Source organism: Falco naumanni, chromosome 3 (genome assembly GCF_017639655.2).
Source record: "Falco naumanni isolate bFalNau1 chromosome 3, bFalNau1.pat, whole genome shotgun sequence".
NCBI classification, from domain to species: Eukaryota; Metazoa; Chordata; class Aves; order Falconiformes; family Falconidae; genus Falco; species Falco naumanni.
Window position 1 is genome coordinate 4,129,765 of NC_054056.1, and position 21,850 is coordinate 4,151,614.

Here is a 21,850-nt window from a genome sequence, read left to right on the forward strand (position 1 = left end):
ACGTATTCCCCGGGACTTTTAATACCTGTTCTCGTTCTCTATCATACATGATGGTTCACAAGTGAAAGACACACGTAATAGAGCTGGATCACATCAGCTTTGCTCCCTTTTGAGGCCAAGCTAAAAACACGAGGGCACGAACAGGCTGAACCATGCTCTGTGCAGTGGGTCACTTCCCCACAGCAGGGCCTACAAGGCTCCCTAATGAGTAACCACAGCAGGAATAAAAAAAGATACATCCCCATACTGAATCCCAGTACCCTGCAGCATATGACCACCCCTACCTGCTTGATCTGAGCTTCACCTATCACTCCCCACCCCAGGGAGGAAGAAGGGTATGAGTCTGTGAGCGAACAGAATAGGTTATTTTCATGTTGTATGCGTTTCAGGCTTTGCCTGAGGCACTCAAAGACAGTCTGCAAAGCTGTCTGGAATCCCTTGGTGTTTGTTAGCAGCTGTCGGTCCCAGCAAGTGGCAGTGATAATGAAGAATTTAAGTGGAAGAGCAAATTTAAAAAAAAAAACCCAAAACACAAAAAACCACGCGCACACACACACACACACACAAAAACCAAACCTGGCAGGAAGTTTCCCAGCGGTAGAGCTAGCTCCACAAAACTTCAGGTAGCACTGGGTTTTGAATCCCCATCCTCCAGGGTCGTGGTCCCAGCACAGAATAGAGCTGCATCCAGATCCTCGGCTCTAGCAGCTCCCAGCTTTGCAGGAAGGTAGAAGCATCAGTTTTCAGCAAAGGAAGGCTGAAGGTGCCTGACCTCAACCCCAGAGCCTCTTGCCCCAGCTGGACCCAGCTGGGAGAGGTCCCCTCTTAGATTAAGAACTGCTGCAAGAGCAGCATGACTTGTCTCTATAGAAAAAGAGCTGTGTTTAAAGGCTAGAGGGGAATAAAAAAAAAAATATCAAAAGACAGTGACATTGCTCTTCCCCTATTACATCTGACCAGTCTATTGGTCATTCTTGGTATTTCTTGGTCATGTATGGTATTTCTTCTCACAACACCCTCAGCGAGGGGAGATGACAATAGGAAACTGACACTCAGAACGTCTTGTATTACCTAACAGCAATATTCAGGCAGCCTAAATCCCCACATGCTCATGCCACGTCTTCTGTCAGCTGACCCCAGTTTTCATGAGCACCTTCCCCAGAGGAACCCAAACCTGGAGCTCTGGCTTGAGCCCAGGACACACCAGCGACCAGGGGCAGGGCATGGCACATCAGCCACTAGCCTCTCCTTCCCCACGAGCCTCTCAGTGCATTTTCAAGATACCACTTTGGATAAACTTCCTTGGACAGGATCATAAATTCTGTCCAAATAAAAATTAATGATACTAATAATGAAAAGAACCCACAAATCTTCAGTGAAACCAATGAGTATTTTGGGAGACAAATGACTCTATTACCAAGGCTATCGGAGAAGCCCTGAACCATAGCCACAGCAAGTACAAAGCAGTGGTGCTCCCTGAAGCTAAGGGAACAGTGCCAGTTTGCTTCCCCAGAAGACCTAGCCCCTTTTGAGTTTTTTTAAAAAGAAGCCTTTGGTGCCTGTACATGGTCTTTGCTTGTCCCCGAGTCATTATAAACGACAATAAGTAATCACTGCTGTTACAGACAAGGCAACCAAGGTTATATGATTTGCTTCATATTGTACAATCAACAGGAGATAAACAGAATCCGAATCTGCCTTGCAAGGCAGCGCTAGGGCCAGTTGCCCTAATGTGTACTCTCCAGTCTTCACTGTGCAGGGACCAGGACCACCACACAGCAACAACTTTTATTGCAGAACACGACATCTGGCTGCAGCTGCATCTCCATCGCAGCACACACTGTAGCTCCAAAAGCTTGCTCTGAAGTGGGGGGAAGGCAGGGGAGAGAGCCAGAGAAATCACCATCCCTTTCTCCTCATTGCCCTTTCTCCAAATAAAGTCACTAGAGTGACACGTGAGACACAAAAGCAATTTCTATCGTTACAAATAAAATCTTCCCTATGTGCAACGTCCCAGTAACTTAATACATCAACGGCCTCACCTGTTTGCTTGAAGTCTGCCATGGAAATAGGGCTCTGGATCCAACCTCCCCGCTCTGCTCCCTGGTGCATAGAATTATGTAAAATGGCCTCTTTGAGATACCTGTAGCTGCCACTTTTGGCTACTCTGAAGTGACCCCCTTGATTGTACAGAAATTGACAGGCAGGCTGAGTGACAGGTGATTGGCAGAGTAATTGAAGCAACGTCCCTTCGGTGATGAAGGGATCGTGTAGCATCTGTATTATCTTGAAGGTCTCTGCTATCCAATCTTCTCTCTTGCTCGCTGGCTGGATACAGCTCTTCAGCGCCCAAACAACCCAAATAGGAAGACAAGTGACGAGCAAAACCCTAAAGCCCCATCACACAGCAGGGGTGCGAGCAGCTCTCCCAGCATGGCAGACCCGGGCAGCGCTGCAGCGTGATGTAAAAATACGTATGTTAAAGTATGGTCTCAAAAATAACCTGTTGAGCACACGCTTATAAATCTAAGTAAACCAAGAGAGATAAAATCTGTAGATATTTGCACATATACTTACGCACAGCATACGTGGCTGTGCAGAGCTCAGCATCCCGATGCAGCAGAGCTGTGCATTCCTATGGCAGATATGATTCCTATGAACGGATAGCCTTTAATCCGGTGAGGATCCAGCTCTCCCCAGGAGAAGAGTCAGCCCTTGTTTCTAACGGTGAGGTCTCTCGTCTGAGAAGCCCCAAAGGCTTCCTCACGCCAGACCACACACACTTTGCAGGAGCCCGCAGGCTCATGCTGTATGCCGTGGTGGATTCAGAGGCACTAAGGGGCTTTTGAGTGCAGCCCCCTGCCAAGCCAGCAGCAGAAGACGAAAGCCACGTCCCCTCCCCAGCGGAGCTTTCAAAGCCTTCCTCCATCTACCCCAGCTGGAGGGAGGGCTGCAGGACTGAGGGCTTCTGTGACACTATTAAAAATATAAATGAAAATAGCCCCTGAGCTCATCCATTTTCAGACTAGCTAATTTGTCCCCAGGGACTGGCTGGAGGGGAAGGGGGGAAGGAATCAGCACTCTCTCTTCTGTTATAAAAATAACAAAAAGTGATGAATGACCCTCACTGCTCAGGATGGGAAGAAGCAGCTTTTTTCAGCCTGAGATAAATTACTCCTGTCACAGCAGGTAGCGTAGCGATTTACCCACAATATACCCAGGCCAGCTCCTCGACGACCTGGCTTTACCAGCCTCGCTTATCTCATCTCCAAAGATTTTGTCTTGTTTAAAATCAAAATGAGACCAATTGGGGAACAAGAGGCGAGGCTGCATCTGCTCACAGTGGCAGGCAGGCCGGCCAGGGATGCGTTTACATCATCAGCCTGTGCTTTCCGTTAAGAGTAGACGTAGCGAGCTTGTAAAGGAACTTATTCGCAGCGCACAAAGACAACAGACTCCATCACTCCCACCAAACCTTCGCCCCTCCACACATTCCTAAGCGCCATCTATTGGCATTTCTTCCTGTTAACTTTCTGCTAACCCGTACGCAGACAGAAGCGTTCTCTTTACAGGCAGTAACTAGAAAATTGTGACTCAGATGGAAAACCTAACAGCACACAGGAGACACACAAGCCCAACAGCACTCAGTGCTGGGTTTGAAAAGGGCTGGCTGTTGTTTTTTTATTATTATTATTTAATTTTGTATTTCTGATTGCACGTGGAACGCCCGTTACCTGCCAGGCATCTAACCCCACACAGAAGCTAATAGATTCATTTATTCAGGACAGGGAATTGATAGATTTAGTTTGATTTTCTTTTCATAAGCCTTCCTCCCTGAGCTCCATTTCTCTTTTCATTAATGTGCTGATGGAGGAATAAACTTTTGACTCTGAGGATCAGACCTGTCAAACAGAATCTCCTCTGCTCCCCAGGAAGGGAAGGCAGCTGGAGTGGAGGGGGGCTCCTACTTAAGGAAGCAGGCTCGGCTGGTAATTTTAGGGAAAATTGCTGCAGCCAATCCTAAGCATGCTGAGTATCATTTCCTTAGTTCTCCAGCCACTTCTTCCATGGGAGGTTTAGTTGTTCATCTGCAGCGTCTAATGCAACACCCCGCAAAATCCCTCTCAGGAACAGAAATGTGCCCTAAGGGAGTGAGAGGACAGACACAGAGTGGGGGAAAAAAGGCATGAAAAAAACCAGAAATTCAGGCAAATATATATGCGAGAAGGGGAAGCCAAGCCTTATAGGAAGAAAAATTGCAAGCAAATGTAACTAAAGAATTGAAAGTATCTTGTGATACGGTTAGTAACACCCTAAAAGAGACTAACCTGGACCCGAGTCCACCCTCGGTCACTCCTTTGTGATTGTGCTTGCTGGGCATGGGTGAGCTTTCCTTGGGCCTTATATATATGAGCAACAAAAAGCAGTCTAATTCTTCCATTTTGTATAAAAGCATAGCGTTTCCCCATACTTACGCCTGCACACAGCCCCTGCTTCTGCGCACATTCATAGATCCATTCAACACAAAGCTGTTTTCTTTGCATGCACATACGCATGTTACGTCGACACAAACACAAAACACACGTACGTTATATCTCTAGATCTTCCTTACCCACAAATACACCGTGCAGGTGAGGCATATATCTAAGGGAGATTATTCATACACATGAAGTCATTCCCACCCCCCCTCTACCCATCTTCCACCGTGCCTCATCACAGAGCTGGAAGACCCCTAGCAGAAAACCCACTCAGCTCACCCTTAAGAAACCAGCTCTTCCCCCTTGGTCCACTTTCTTGTTCCAGTTTAACAACTTTAAGGCCAGATGACGAACACGATGCAAGCAGAGGCCAAGCTCTGATCCGTAGCATTTGCCAATAGAGTAACCTGCCCTTTTTCACTCTTCAATTTAACTTTGGGTCTTCCCATCGCTGTGCTGTAAAGGGAAAGGATTCAAAGCACCCCCCCGAAGGGTACAGGCTGGATAGCACCTGGCACTGTAGTCCTGCAAATGAGAGCAGCACTGGGTTTACCCACACAAATAAGAAAAATCCCTAGAAAGTTTGGAGTTCAGTCCTGAGTCACTGCTGTAAATCTAGGCAACTAATGCAAGGCTGAACCAAATCACTAACAAAATAATAATTTGGGGGATGGAGACTATTCCTGCACAGGAGCTGCAAGACCCAAGCAGGGAGGACAACAGAACCCCACAGACGCACCAAGGAGCTCGTGGAAGGATGCGCATGTGATTTGAGATCACATTTCTAGTGAAGACAAATCCTTCTGACCAGAGCGAAACGTAATGCCCCAAGCATGACAGGGAAGGTGTTAAATCCTGTGTAAATATGGTGTGTGAAATGCCACAACATCAGATGGGGTTTCAATCACTTTGCTAATTACGTTCTCTGCCAGTTTGCTCTTTGTCATATTCCACGTTGGTGCAGACTAGGACAGAGCTGTGCTTCAGAAAGCAACGCAGAATTTTTAGACTTGAGTGGAAAATTTGCCAGAAGCTGTACTGTCAGAAGGAGGGGGGAATAGCATATTATATACCACCATTACTATAAGTAGTTATTTTTCATAGTGATAAATCATAAATCCTAGTTGGGGCTTATGGAGATGGACAAGCAGCAGAAAGCAAAGAACAAGTTTATTGTGTCAATGAGCTGTTAAGTAACAACGGATGGAGCACACTGACATTTTAACTGACAAAACCTTGCAGTATTTCCCCCAGCGCTAAATTTTTTTGTGTAAATTTGACTTCTTAGCTGGCCCTGCTTTATGAGCACACCAGTGCAGCTGCTTCATCTTGGAGCTCGCTTGTGTGTAAGGGGGTTACGGTCCCAGTGCACGCTTTGCAAGCCTCAGCGAGCTGCGTTGGTTTGATGCCAGTTTTAGCTGTACTTGGAATGGGCAACGCTGAAAGTAGCTCAGATCCAACTGCACCACGATGAAGCTACTTGCATGAAGCGTTATATGCAGGAGTGGCAGGCGTGAATTAATCCCTTGATTTCCCACACCAACTTTTCCCTCTGAGCAAGACCATGGCTACAGCGATCACAGGAACCAAGAGAGACGTGATAATCGTTTCACGGCCCATCTACTACCTCCTTGGTTCACCACAAGGAGACTTGTCTGGAACTTTAAAAATAGAGGTGTGCTTCTGACTTTCCCAGGGGCTTCCAGGGTTTGCATGCAAGGAGTAAATATGCTCATATAGCGTGATACTCTGTCTATCACATACCAGAGACCTTCCTCCATACTAACGCCTGTTTGAACAAGAGCAGTCTCTCCAAAAATTATTTGAACTTGACAGAAAAAGTCTGTACCCACAGAGTCCATTACGGTCCTTGGTCAGTTGTTCTAGTAGTTAATTATCCTCACAAGCAAAAATATGTACTTTCTTGGTTTCAATTTCTCTCAGCTGAGCTCCTTACCGCTGGACTTACTCTTGTTTTATCCCAGGAAAGTAGAAAGAAAATTAGCTTTATTGACTTACAGCAAGTTACTCTTCATTTATTCCAGGTATACACAAAGAGAATCAGCCCCACTGGAGTTACTGCTGATTTACAATAGGTAAGTAGGTACACAATTACTTCTGGTGATTTACAGCCGAGTTACCTGTTATTTATTCTAGGTATTTAAGGGTATATCCACATGGGGGCCCTAAGGAAAATTAAACCAAATTAATTTTAAAGTAGATTAGTTAAACTGTGTTAGACCATGACACAAACTCTCCTCTTCAGAATTAAAGAGGCCTTAATTCATTTTAGTTCATCTTAACTCTTTCCCCAGCGAGAAGGAACTCAGCCCAAGTGGTGGTACTGGGGAATTACAATGACCGAGGAGGAGGAAAATTAGCCCCATGCATCTGAGAAGCGATCACTGCTGCTTTACACCAGGAATGTGAGAGTAAGTCTCACTGACCTCAGCGGTACAAAACCTCTGACTTGCACCAGAGAGTCCGTACGCACGGAGCAGGTTGAAAGAGCACAGAAAGTAATCACGATCTTTATTAATTCTACTCGGCTTATTCCCAGTGCCCCTTGCCAGCCCTTCTGCTGCCCCAGCCTGCTCCAAAGTGGCTATTCCAGAGACGGGAAAAGATGGGACACTTTAAATAAAGTTTGTTTAAAAAGTTCTCTGATTTAGCTGCTTATTCTCTCCTCCCACAGCTTCAGCTTTTATCAGAGGGAGCACAAAGCCGAAGAAGAGACCCTGCACAAGCATTCTGGTACAGTGCGGGCTAGAGCAGCAGCTGCGGGGCTGGGGGCTCCAGGAGAGGCAGCTACGAGGCTCCCACACCCGCACAGACTCCCAGCCACGGACCAGTCCTTAACTCTGGTGGCCCTGGGAAAGGACGCGATGTCTCAGGCAGGCCCCTTGCAGAAGGGACTAGGTGGGCTACAAGGGCTCTCCAGCAACGCCCCAGTGGAGAACAAGCCTGTCTGATGTGCCCAGGTTTCCTCGCAGAGGCTTGCTCTCCATAGCAAAGGCTCGTCTCCCAGCCCTTTGCAGGAAGGCAGTGCCACCCTAGGGATGAAGGCAGAGATGGGACATCCAGGAGAGACAGCCTTAGCTTCCAGCTGAGTCAGAAGCAGCACAGAATTGACCATGGAAAACCTCTGTTCTCTTTGATCTTTCCCTCTCCCACACCCTCTTTACTCCTTTAATCTTCCTTGCTCCATGTCCTCCTCTGTCCTTCCTTTTCACTCCCATACAATGCTCCTCTTCAAGCTCTCTGCCACCTCAGCTCACACATGTTCTCCCTTGCACAAGACAGCAACATCTCTCCCTTTCTCCTTCACTTACTCTGCTTTTCTCTTACATCCCATCTTTTCTCTGTGACCTTTTCCCTCTCGCTGGTGCTCTCCCAAGCATGCCCAGGAAGACAGCTAGCAGTGCAAAAAGCTGGAGGAGGTGCCCACAGTTTTCAAGCAAAAATACTTAGGCTGGTTCCAAGCCACAGGACCACCCTGCCTAGATGAAAGATGAAGGGAGACAGAGAAGCACACACGAATGCATCCCCAATAAAGCCACAGTTACTGCCAAACAGGGAAGCAACCTTTTCCAGAATAAAAAGAGCAAAGCATCCAGCTGTCATTAGCTATAGGCATTTAAAGCATTTATGAACTTCTCTATCAATCACCAGGCTGGAATGTGACTTTTGGAAAGGGACTGACTATTTACAGGTGACAATAAGCTTTCTCATGGCCTTTTCTTCCCTTTGTTTGATGAGCAGTCACCTCGTGGCTGAAGGGGCTCTGTTTCCTACGCCAATTATGTTTGCAAGCTCGTAACCGGCGTGCTCGGCTGGGCTACGCTGGGGCTACCAGCGATGACCCGTGTGGGTGCTACAAGACAAGACATCAGAGCTCCTCATCAGAGCTGATCAGTTATGGCTTTATGGGAGCCTCATTAATGGCTTGTGGGTTTCACAGACTCACTATAATTGTTCAATCACTGTAAAGTTATGAATTCCAAATGATCAGGTATTAATTAAAGTTTCTCTTTTGATTTCAGGGCAAGAATCCATCTGGGAGCTTGGCAGGTCTGATGAGGGAACACTGACATGCCAAAGCAAGGGCAGACTACCTACGGCTACGCAGAAGATGGGCACCCAGGGATGCTCAGCACAGCTGTTTGCATAAGACTTCAGTTTGGTACATACTCATACAGTCCACCTGGGACGGTACTCTGAAAAAAAAGAGGAGGTTTAAAGACTGCAAGAAGGTTTGGGTTGTTTTTTGGGTTTTTTTTTTGCCTTTTACAATAACCTGCAAGTGTACATTGCTCACACAAAGTCAAGCAAAGCAAAGCTCTCAAGTGTGTGCAATTCTAAGGACACAGCAGTGCAATCAGTGCTATAGATAAAAATCAAACAAAGGTATTCCCAAATCTAAGACTATCGCAACTTTGATGATACACGTTAATTTTTTGCTTTCAGATACTGGTATAACATTATTTTATGAGAAACTCAGCCCTCAAAAGAACAAAAATTCAGCTTCCCATCCTTTGGCCTTTGAAGAAAATCTTGTAAATGTGACTCTAGTGTAATGTTCAAAATTCAGTAGTTGAAAGAGGAGAGGTCACTGTTGGAGGCAGGATGACCTGCATTTTAAAGGGTGCTGTCTAGCTGGGACAAACTTTGAATGTAAGGACTAGTCCAGTCACACTGCGTATAAGACCTGAATTTAAATTCAACTCAAGCGCTTGGAGTTCAAGGAACTTGTCAACTTCATATTAAGTCTAGACTGCAGTTCAGGACATTTGGATACAAAGGGTAACCATGCAGTGCTGTCATACCCTCTATCTGCACAGCAGCTACACAAGGCATCCACAGCTCTTCCCGATGCTTCCAGCAGTATAAATAATAACACAAAACTCCATTGCCCTCAAACACAAGAGGTCTGGCTGAAATGCAGCCTCTGTAGTCAAAACCTGGTGTTCCAAGTGCTTGCCTTGAGACAAGTGGAGGCCAAGCAGACTAAAGGAGAGTGTCAATATTACAAAGACTATGAAAAAAATAGGGAGAAAAATTCAACAATACGTAGGTCTTGGTCTGCACTGTTGAACAGGGGTGAATTTCACCTTCAGTGAATTACAGCACAGCTGAACTGTGTTTTTTTTTTTTTTTTTTTTTTTTTTTTTAATATACAGCTTAATTGCAATCTAAATGCAGTAGAGCCCAGCAGAAACAGAGCAGCCCGGCAGTATCTCTTCACATTAGCTACTGGGTTATGAGCAAGGGAGACATTTATTGCCCCATACATTCCCAGGATAATCACTTAACTGACTCAGCCCATGCACCATACTTCCTAGATAATGTGCTACAGCATCACTTATTAGCCCAGCTGTACCTTGGGAGCAGCTTTGAAACTGCAGAGGCAAGTAGCACATGGAGTCCTAGGTGCTGCAGCCTGCTCAGCGCAGGCCATCCAGAGGAGGAGGAGGAGCAAAAACTCCTTAAACAGAAAGAATATAAAGTTTGGGTTTTTTTTCGAAGGCGCAAATGAGATTGGCAAGGCCCAATTCCTGCTACATTTTAATGAGACTTAAGTACTTAAGCTGCTCAGGAAATTGCTACTGACAATAGATGCACCATAGGTTTCATGTGTACCCAGTGGCATGGATGTTTGCAAACCAGAAAAAGCAGCAGGCTGCCCTGGCTCAATAAATACTCTTTTCTTTCCCACCCCACCATGGACTGCATGCCTCCAAGGATTCTCAGGACTTGTTGGATGCAAATCTCTGAAGTACCCACAAAAACTCTTAGATTTACCTTCTGCTCTGCTGCCAGCTCACTAGAGACCTGGGTGAACTGTACTCACCATGCTCAACCAATTTTCCCCCTGAGGACAACAGTCTAGGCTCTGGAAGCACCGTTCTGCTGTTATAGGTGGCTGCAGATCATTGTCAATCTCTAAAGAGCTGATAACCTAAATACTGTTAGCTTCCACAGGAGGAACACACAGGCCTAAACCCTTAGCTGAATTAGTACAGCTTGGATGAGACTACATCTTAACCAGGTCCCAGAGAGCACCATAGATGGTCATCAGCAAGTAGAAATAAGACAGTCAACGGTGGACACAACTAAAGCGGCCAAACAGGCATCAACACGAGCGTCCTGGAAGCGTTCACCACTGATACTCCATGGCACTACTCAGGTGCACAACAAAACCGAGCCCTTGCTTGGGGGGCATCAGTCTGCGTAGACCTGAGAGCCAAAAGGAGGAGAGACAAAACCAATCACCCAACATCATAAAGGTCAGACAGATGCAAGAGGGCAGGTATCTTCCCCGCTGGTCCAGGCTCCTCTGATCAGAGTAAAAACAAAGCATTCCAAACATGACACGCACCAACATGACATGGTACTTACATCATGCAGAGGATTGATTATATTCTTCCCCCTCATCCTAAAAGCATTTGGCATCCTCCCTCCAGGACTCTTTCCTCCAAGCTCCAGAAACCTGTTCCTCATTCAGTACTTCTGGAAATCGATCATCCCACTGTCCCATGCTCCACTCATCACGCGTTGGTTGTGACCAGCTTCCTCGTCTCCGTCTGGTGTCTCTCCCCAGCATGAAGAGGATGCTCTTTGTCTGGCATTAGGAGGTATCCATTCAGCCACACTCAGACATAATTAATCCGGGTGAATATCAAGAGAAAAGGCAGACATAATTACACAGCCATACTTGAGAGTTAACCCTGTGTTAATTGATTACACAAAGCTTCCTCTGTGAAGAGCATGGCTGCAGAGTTTGCTGCCACCTCCACCTTTTACAGAGCTGCTGTTGTGATTCCTTTCACCTTGAGAGGGGATTACGACAAGGATTGTCTTTGGCACAAGTCTTGTTAAGAAATAGGAAATAAATGGGGGGAAATTAATCTCAAAAGCCTAATGAATATTATCAGCATGATTCCCTAGTAAGGGTCAACAGAAAAGCTGGATACACTTACCCTGCTACCCCTGTTAGAAGGCGACAGTGCTGGGAGAGCCTGGATTCTGCGGCGCTGGGGGCTGCGCAGCCTGGGACCGCATGGCAGCCCCTGCCCTCGGCTGCCTGTTGTGATGCACTGGCTCAGCGCCTGAAGTCCTGGGTACCACTGGCTGCGGGCAGCGCTGAGCACCAGCACTGAACCAGCCCTGTAAGGCACCCGGGTGTGTAAGTGGAGCTGGGGAGCAGAGAAGGTCACAGGCTACTGGCTGAATAGCTCAGAGCACAAGGCTGGACCCAGGTTGTATTGGGGAAGGACAAGCCACCCTGCCACCTGCTTAACAGAAAGGCTGAGGGGTACCAGGGGATTCAAACTGTGTTTCTTATGGGGCAGACACATCACAGGCAGATGCCACTCGCACTCGTGCCCCCCGCCGTCCCAAGCAGTTGCAGGGATGTGATGCAGGAGCTCACGCAAGGTGGGTCTGGTCCCACCTGCAGCCCTGCAGGGTCTGTCCAAGCAGAACACCGTGCACCGAGGGGTCAGTCCCAAGGCCTGGGCAACCCCCATGGGCTACGTGAGCCCTCCAAAGGACACTTCTGTTCAGGGTAGCTGGTCGTTATTTTCTTTCGATTTCTAGGAGAGGGAAGGCTGCCATACCAGTGGAAAACAACCCCATCTTTTCCTCCTGAGTTTGCTGCAGTAAGGAGCTCTCCAGGAGAGGCAGTGTGTGCTGCTGTTTCACCTGGCAGCTCTCCATCCTGGCCCGACCTACCCCCCTAGGGCTATCTCCCAGGCCCTTACCGTCCTGGCAAATCTGATGGCTCTTCAATGAGGAAACCTTTGTTTTGCCACCAGAATTGTTTATTTTCTCCAGAAGCTGTGTGATAAATCAACCTGACGTCCCAGCCACCACAAAGCCTCCTCAGCTATAAGTAGTTTTGTGCAAGGTTTTGTCTGCACTGCTTGGTACATTCTCAACATTTAACTTCTATTTACAATAGTGACTTGAGCAAGATGAGATTGAGGAGGGTGACAACACTAACATCTCCCACCTTCTCCCCATTCACTTAAAGCCGGGAAATCCATCCTGTCTGTAACATCACAGCCCTTCACAGTACCTTCCAGGATCACACCAGAAGCACAGCCAACACAAGATGCATGTTTGAACTCCGAGATCCTAATTACAAATCTCAGCCACCCCAGTGCCCCCAGGGAACTCCGAGCAACATTCCCAGCTGACACAGGTCGATGCAGGACTGCAAGGAAAGCGCTCTGACTGGAGCTGGAGAGAAATCCAGACCACTACCCACAGCTTCTTGGTTCCCACTTTGGACAAGAGCTGTAAGGTAACTGCTCGTGTCCCGTGTGGAGGTAAACATCAGAGAATTTCTAAAGAGGATCACACTAGAACATAAAGGCTGTCCAAGCTCTGCACGCTGCAAACACCACGAGCTACAGCTAGAAATGCTTATATACTTTATTTCTTTTTGGATTTTCTTCCATTATAACACGGAGAGCAAGCTAAATTATACCAGCAACCTGAATTTAAATCACCCTAAATATATCCCAAGAACACAAAGAGCCCAATCCATGCTTCAGGGCCCCAGACACTGTCCTGGTACAAATAGCCATAACCAAAAGGCTGTTGCATCACCATCCCTTGCTCAGAGATGCTAAGCTCTCAATGTTCTAAGAGACACTTGTGCAAATTTTAAAATCTAGGCTAGGCACAAGATGGAAGTGTCTTGGTATAGGTGTTAGTACTTACATGGCTCCACCTGCAATTTCAAAAAAGTACATATTTTCTCAGTAAATCAGCAGCTCTGAGTTCGCACAATCCCTTAATCCCTGGGTGGAAGATCCCCATTATCTGTCCAGTACAAGGCACATTATTAACGGATTATGTTTGCAGCAGGTAAAGGTCATTTTTAATGCTTTTAATGATTTTAAAATGGATTTTCCTTTCAGATTTACTATTTTCAAGAAGCTTGGCTGTGAAAACGCTACCCAGTAAGTAATATGCATTAAAAGGGAGAGATTCAACTTGTTCCGTTCTCCAAATCGGAGCTCAGAAGGGATAAATTGTAATGTATGGTTGCCCAGTGGAGATTTAGAAGCCAGTCTGGGCAGAAAATACAGGCCAGATATTCTAAGAACCTCCAAAATTAAAAACTTACCTTTAAAGAGCAAGATTATATACTTTAACTGTCCTCTGAGTACATAACAACTGGCTTTGGATGGACAAATACCATCTTTGGCTACACAAATATCACAGGGCATCATTTATTTGGTCTCTTTGCATAAATTTCGCTGGAAAGTACAAACACCTTCCTGCCCAGCCGTGTGATTCAATTACATGGTGTTTGTTCATGCCGTGGACAGGAAAATACTTCTTAAACCTCCCTACACCTAGATATTCTCAAAGCATGATCCATGCACAAAGTTTTCTGATAGGGTCTCTTTTGAAACGTGGCTCCGCTCTGCCAACGCAAGAGTTGACACTGACCAAAGTGATACAGGAATTCTTCCCCAGCTTCTTCCCATTTTTACCTCCTTTGTTCTCCTCTATTTTTGGACCACTGCATGGCACAGCCTTCTCTCAGCAACCCAGAACGCTGGCAGGACAGGAAAATCAACAGGAATCTAGGCTGAAAAGGAAGTTAGGGTTGCAAAGATCTGCTACTGTCACCGCTGATTCTGAACTTGCCACCTTGAGAGGTGACACCCTGTGGGTCCAGTGCAATTGCCGAAAGAAGCCTGGAAGGCACAAGAGCTCCATGAGGCAGTGCCAGGTGCTTTACGATACGTTTGGTCAGATAATTTCTGGGCACCAAACAGGGCTGGCTGGCCACGGGTCCCTCTCCCTTTCCGGACACACATCACAGCAGCACACTGTGGAACATCAGGTGTCCCAGGTCCGATCTGAAATCCCTACGAGCACACAGGTAGCTCCAGTGCTGACCTTGGGGGAATCTGGTCCGCCCCTCCTAGGAGCTGTCCCCAGCTACCGACTGCTCTGGCTTTGAAGATTCCCTCAAGAGCAGAAGTGACAAACAGCAGCTCTTCATCAACAGTCACTGAGATGAAATGTCTCATTATCAAATATGATCCTTTTCAGGTTCTCACACGAGCCGTTAAATTGGAAGCACTGAAGCACTTTGCTTCATATGATATTTGATTTCTGTTTTCGTTCTTTAATATTATTATTTAAACTTTAAGCCCAGCAATGGCACTTCTAAATAAAAGAGAGACAATCACAGCTTTATTATCAGGCTCCACACAGCTCCCCCAAATTGCATTTGTTCTTTCAAGTGTCCCCAGTCTTTTTCCCTGTATTGTATAGCATCCCTGCCTCTCCAACGTGATAACAGGAACTGCATCGTTGATGAGGAACCCTTCGGCTCCTCATTAATGCTGAGAAGCCAGAGAGGCATTAGATGTGCAGCCAGAGTGACCCAGCTCTCGATGACAAGGAACAGCCAGGTACTTGTTTAGACTCATAACGTTGCACTTCAGCTCATCTCCTGTCACACTCACATAGCAAAAATCTCAGCAGGGACTTTATACCCAAGAGCCAGCATTTCCCTCCTCCTAAAGAGTCTAAGCTTGACAGGCCAGGCCATCGCAGCCAGTCACGGCAGGCACACCGCAAACATCTTTCAAGAAACATCACATTCTGTCCTGAGACCTCAGCTAAGGTCAGAGCAAGCTCAGTCGCCCCGAATGCACAGGCTGTAAAAATACTGCTTACCATATGGTCACACACACAGACCTTCATGCAAATGCAAATACTTGTCATTTTAAGAAGTCACACTAATGCAACGCACTGTCTAAAAAAAAAAACCTCGGGGAAGTAACAGGTGTCTCCACTAAACCCAAAATCAAGTGTCAGTTCCTCAGTGGGACGGTGCTGTCATTCTCCCCACAGCTTTACCTTCCAGGTAGATCACAGCAGCCACCGCACCGCATTGCCTTCCCACTCGGTGGGGAAAATGGCAGGTTGCCGCAGTCCATAGCTATTCTGCAAGGTCTCGTCTGTCCTAGAGAATCAACTTGTCTGATCTGACCAAAGGCAAAACTCTTTGGCCAGAAGCCAGTCTTCAGTGCAAAGCCAGAATAATCCACTGAAAGAAGTGGAAATACACCGGAGGAGCTGACATCAGCATCTGGCCCAGGCCACTCAGCAGTTACTCGGCACATGATGATTTTATGAACGTGGCGCTTTATCTTAGCAATCACGTTTGCCCGGCACTCAGATGTTTCAGTTGCAAGCCATAGTTTCCAGCAGCACAGCATCATGGGACATGTTACAGGGTTGATATATGAGCAGTTGGAAGATTTTCACTCCAAAACAAATGCAGCTGTTTAGGGCTCCTCAGCAGATGATGCTCGAAGTTGTCTGTGTCACCTAGCATCTTTCTTTGCAAATCACCTATTGCACAGACGTATGTGTGCAAACATGCGCGCACACATCACATGCAAGCCCGCAGAGCACAGAGCGGATGTTCTAAGAGCTTGTCAAGATCTGAGAATTTTTTGTAACCACTTAGGTGTAGTGGTGTAAGCAGCTAGCACATGACAGCTGTCATTGTGATCAACACCAAGAACAGGAGACAGACCTCCACAGCCAGCGGCATGAGTCGGTACTCATCATGCACAGCCACGTGCATAAAATCAGATTCAGAGGAGATCAGGCCAGAAAGCTGCTGAGGCAAGCTACACCGGTGTTAAAACGTGCACTGCGTTAGCATGGGATTTTCTACAGCTTCTGCAGTGGAGGTCTGCACTAGCACAGCAAATAGAGGTGCAATTCCAGGTCTGCCCTGAAGCTCACAGCGGGCCAAAGCGAAGCATCCCAACAGCAGAGCTCTTACACAGACTGCCCTGCGAGGCCATCACGAAACCAGTTCCAGGTTTTTTGACCTTGGGCCCAGCTCTTTGCAAGACTCTGCTGCCAATCTTCCAAACACAAGGTTTACATCAAGAGAGCAATGCGGTTCCATTGATTCCACCCAACCTCCCACAGCCTGAGCAGGTATTCTGCACGGGGGGTGTGCTTTCTGTGGTTCTACATGCAATTAGTGACTTGTACAAAAGGCTGAAGCTGGCTTTGCTATGATTAGTCTAATGAGGAGCTGCAGGTGAAGGACTAGACCATCAGGCAGCATGAGCTTATGTGCCTTAAACTTGTGACTGACTAATATTAATTCCTGGGGACCTGGCCAAGCACAGTACTAAAGATCCAAGTTTTGCAGAACTCAGGACAGTTTAGATTGCATTTTTCCCAAGCTCACACCAAGCCACACTCTCAGATCATGAGAAAACCACACCATTGCTAAGTTGTGAGACTTCCTTATCGCCCAGAAAAGAAGCTTCCCAATTTCATGGTCTTTAAAGGAAAGAGAAAGTAACCTTGGAATGGCAGGGAATGAATTAGAACACCAGCATCCACAGCCTGAGCACAGGATCATTAGTCATTGTTTTTCCTTCTGATTTTCCCCAAGCTATTTTGTTTGTATATATCAAAACATGACTGATTACACTCTGGAAAAGCAAAGATTCTATTCAACTTTCCCAACACAAATTACAATTAATAGCCAGTTTTACTTTAAGGCAGTTGTTTCTAAAGATTCTTCCAAATACTATTTGAATGCTGTGCAATAAGGAAGCGGCTGACCCTGCAGCAACGTTGTCTGCCCTTGGCTCTCACAGATGGCCAGCAGGAAACCAAAGTAGTCAGCACCTTGCAGAAAAAGCCCAGAAAAACATCAGTGGACTTCATCGAGCAGCATGGTAACCTCCCTTCTGCTGCTTGACTGATTCACTTTGTCCCAGGCATGCAACACCATATGCTGCTGAGCTCCACAAGCACCTTCGCAGGGTTTCGCCAGCGTATTTTATACCAGCACTTGCGTTTCAGCTGATCCCTCTCTTACTTCAGAGCAAGATGGACAAATCAGCCCAGGATGAGGCCCATAGCATTCAACTGGGTGGTTAACATAATCGCTGCATTACCACTATCATTTAATCATTAATTCAAAATACTTCATAATAGCTTTGATAAGTGCTTTGAAATAGGGGAACTTCAAAATGTGGAGAAGTCGCATCCTACTATTCACTTATTTTCTATTATTTATAACTAAATCATCCAGTATCAGGGGTAGCTGTACGCCTTTTAAGTGGCAAGTGTTTTAAAGCAAGTAACCCCTTCCATTTGTTTTGATTATTATTTTTTTTCAAGCAGTACATAAAAATACCATAATGCATCAAGTCTGCACAACTGTTCTATGGACTATTACACACTTTAAACTACCCCTGAGATGAGGCATAATTTGAACAAAAAGAGCTTTCTAAAATAAAATCATTCTGCGTCTAGATAGCATCTTCTTGCTCTCCCTGTGCTTCACAAACTCAAATAACTTTCTGTAATATTCCTTTTGATTGCAAAGTAAACGAAGAACAGCCGTTAATGACCACCAGACGCTGAAGCACCGGGACTGCCTGACTAGTACGGTGCAGCCAGTCAGGAAAAGATTCTTTAAAGTTCTTCATCTCCCCCATGGTGACATCCACCTCCCACAGGACAGTCACACGCAGAGACCTGGACATTTGGAAACCTGGACAAGGCTCTCTTGTAAGGGTGGTCCCTGCATGCACTGAACAAAAATTCAGTGTCCATGGTGCCTATAACTAGAAATCCAGCCACAGGATGCAGAATTAAAAAAGGCCACTAGTGCTGCTGCTCAGAACCATTATCTGTTGTTAATGAACATGTTGGGGTGGTAGGTTTCTCAGATAGGTCCTAAAGGACGTTTGTGAATAATGCATGGTGGCTTCTCTCTGTCCTAGCCAGATAGCTCAGGGCATTACACATAGCAATTATTAAGCAGTTTGCTGTAACAATTTAAGTTATAATGGTAAATAAACATTAGCAATGTTACAGGCCAGATCAGAGAGTCACAGTTATTTACCCCTAACTGCAGATTTTGGCCTTTTAAGTTTATTTACAATGTCAACTGTGTCCTGAAACAAATGACAGCCACTCAGTTCTGCAGGCACCCTCTCTATCCTGAATCCATTACTCAAGTCAGACAGCAGGAGTCAAAAATCATCACATTTCCTGGCAATTGAAAAGTTACATAACAAATTTGTTTATCTCCAACTCCTATATTTGGCAAACAACCCCTGCTTCGTAGATGCCAGGCAGTAAGGTTAGAGCAGAGAGAGAGGCACCCTTGTGCAGCGAGTGACAGGCGACGTTACGACACTGAGAACGGGACCGATCCTGCTGCCTCGTAACCAGGCTTCACCCCGCTGCGGGTACGTCACCGCTGCACATATATTATTTCTTTACTTGGAAGCTGTAAGATAGGGATGTCTGGGTGGGCAAGGGGCTGACTCCTTCAGCAAGGTTGCTGGGAATGACACACTGGACACAGCGAGCGCAGACCCCCAAGTCAGCTTTCTCAAGTTTCCTTTCCAAAACCTGAGGATTTTCAGCGGGCTGGGAACAGCTGTGGACTCACTGCCTGCGTTCACCTGACCTGATTACTTTTTTGTTTTTCCCCTCTTGTTTTTTGGTTTTTTTTCTTTCCCCCAGATTGCTGTTGCAGCAAAGCATAAGGGGAAAAAATAAAACTATTAGGGTTCTGGTTTCTCAGCAGCCCCCTCCCGACTGGAGATACCTGTTCCTATGCCAGTTGGGTTTACTGGATAGAAGAATCTTCCCTGTAGAAAAGGAGATCTCCCATCTCCAATTGTGACCTCCTGAAACAGCATGATCGCCCTTTTCACCAACAATCACAGACACCCCTCAAGTCTGAACCTCAGATCTAGTTGTAGAAGGCATCACGGTGAGATAAAGGACATTAAAGGCAGGTAAACATCCTCTTGCTTCCCTGAGCAGCACAGCCCGAGAGAGGCAGGAGTCAGACTGGTGGTCACTGCTGGTCAGCAAAAGGCTTGGCGGCACATAAAAACATAGGGGAAAACAGGAGGAGTCTCAACAATATTTCACTTGGAGACACAAAGTACTCCCAGCAGCCCTGCCTTCATCCCATCCGTGCCATAGGAAGAGAAATAAAGCAGGATGCATCTCCATTCATCCAAGGCAGGCAGACACAGGCACAGTGCAGAGAGGTCTCTCAAAATGATCCCTTCTGTTTGGAGAGCAGCCTTAAAGAGATTTTTCTAACCCAGGGATAGTGAACAAATCTGTATTTGTACATTGCAGAGCCAAAGAACCAACCCTAGACGCTATCTATAACAAACACTGCCAAACAACATTCAAAGCCTATCAGTTGCTGCAGCCAAGATGTGCTGGCTGGGTCCACCGTGTCACACTCAGGCCCATCTGAATTGGCTTGAATAACCCTCTTGATAGACAAGAGCAGGAGAAGGAAAAGGAGAAACTGCCTCACAGTTTGGCCTGAAACAGCAATGGATCTACAGCCTTATTATGCAAAACACAAGCAGAGAAAAAAATTAAGTCAAAAGGGGAAGAAAATTGTTTTTGTTGGTGCCAGCATCATTCAATAAAAGCAGCTTTTTCCTTCCCTGCAGCAGTCATTTTGCTGTTGAGCTGTGTTTTGTCTCTTCCCCTGACCAGTTGCCCCCCTCTGCATTTTGCTTTGGATAAAAACTTAGAAAAGAAAGTTCAGCCAGCAAGCACCAGCACAGTCCATCACCTCGCAGCATCCCATTCACACATCTCGCTGCTCACTGGGGCAGCTCATGGACTACCTAATGAGAACGAAGCCTTGCTCTGCTGTGCGCTCGACCAAAGTCTTCTTCCCCAGGCTTTTTTCCCCCTACTGGTTTTCAGGGGCTGGAAAGTTTGTTGTGCTGATGCTGCTGTTTAAAGGACAAGGAACACAAGAAACTGAAGGGGAATATCATTTGCTGCCGAGTCATATTTAACGCTCGACTAACAGTCCACGCTGTCTTTGCAGAGCTGGATCTGACCTGCTCAGAATATTCTTTCAGGGGTTCAGAAAGAAGGAAGCAAGCTCCCCGTTTTTCCCCAGCAGCTTTCCCTAATTGCTTAAACACTCAGCCTGAATCATTTGCTCTTCTTTTGCATCTCCAAACCATCCAAAGAACCCGGATGCTTCACAAGAGATTTTATCACCACCATACCTGAACAGAACATCAGGCTGCGTGAGAAATCTTTTGGAGTATTTTAGGTTAGTGAAGACCAGAATGAATTGAACTGTAGAGATCTATACTTAGATTAGGTATATATGGACTAGGTCCATAACCTGTGCAGGTTTAGTGAACATATCCCACCTGTGAAGTTAGCTTTGTACCTCCAGTGGGAGGCTTTTTAGATCCTATGTTACATTTTGGCCAGCATTTTCCTGCCTTTCAGGCAAAGCTGTTAAGGTCTGGGCACTCAAAGGACTATCAACAAGCATTACCATCAGTGTTACGTAGGTGAGAATTGAAATATCTTTTCCCTATACCTTAGAGTTTATCAACTTCTTTTTTTGCAAGACTTTTGCAAGTTTCTCTTCCTATTTATCATTTCAACCCCCAGACCCTTCAGCCCTGTTTCCCCTACATATTTACTTTGAAATAAACAATACTGAGCAATAATGCAACATCTCAAGCTCAATGTTTCATGACCAACCATCACATGGCATGCACATATTTGGTGGCAGTAAGAGATGCTCATGTAATGCCGTCGCTTTCCCGACAGCTCTGTATTTAAAAATGGTTTTATGCCTAGGCAGATGTAAATTTGGCAGAAGTCAGTTCTCCATCATATGTTGATGAAACTGAAAGAGATGTTTCACATATAAACACAGCACAGCTTACTATGAACTTTTCTTTCCTATAAAAACATAGGGTAGCTATTTGTCTGTGTAGTCTTCCTTTCTTTACTCACCTGGTAACTTTGCTTGACACAAACTGACTTAAACCAGAGCTGTTTTTGGAGGATGTTATAGTAAGTACTGGTTTCTGAAGCACCAGCTCATTTGCTGTTTCACTAATTGTATCTGTTTAGACCTCTGGTTCAGAAAGCCTGGCCAGTCTATGCAGTACTAATACTTTTCCTCATGCCCAACACCAGTAGTCCCTGCAGTTTGAGGAATTTATCAACAACCCAGTATTGTCTTTTTGTTCCCCTGCTGCTTGCTGTGCTCTCTTCTTTATGGCCACTTTCATCCCATTTCTCTGCCAGCTGTGATCCTCTCCCCAGATGAAAAAACGGGGAATGAATTTGCTGTCCATAGGACTGTTGTGACTCCCCATTAGATATCTTTGAATGCGACTTCCATTCACGCATTTAACGCCCACCGTAAGTAAAGCTTAATGACTTGCTGCAGTCGCAGTAATAAACTTCCTGGGTTGGTGCGTGTCAACTTTTCAGAATAATGCATGGGATTGGCATAGGAGGTATAATCC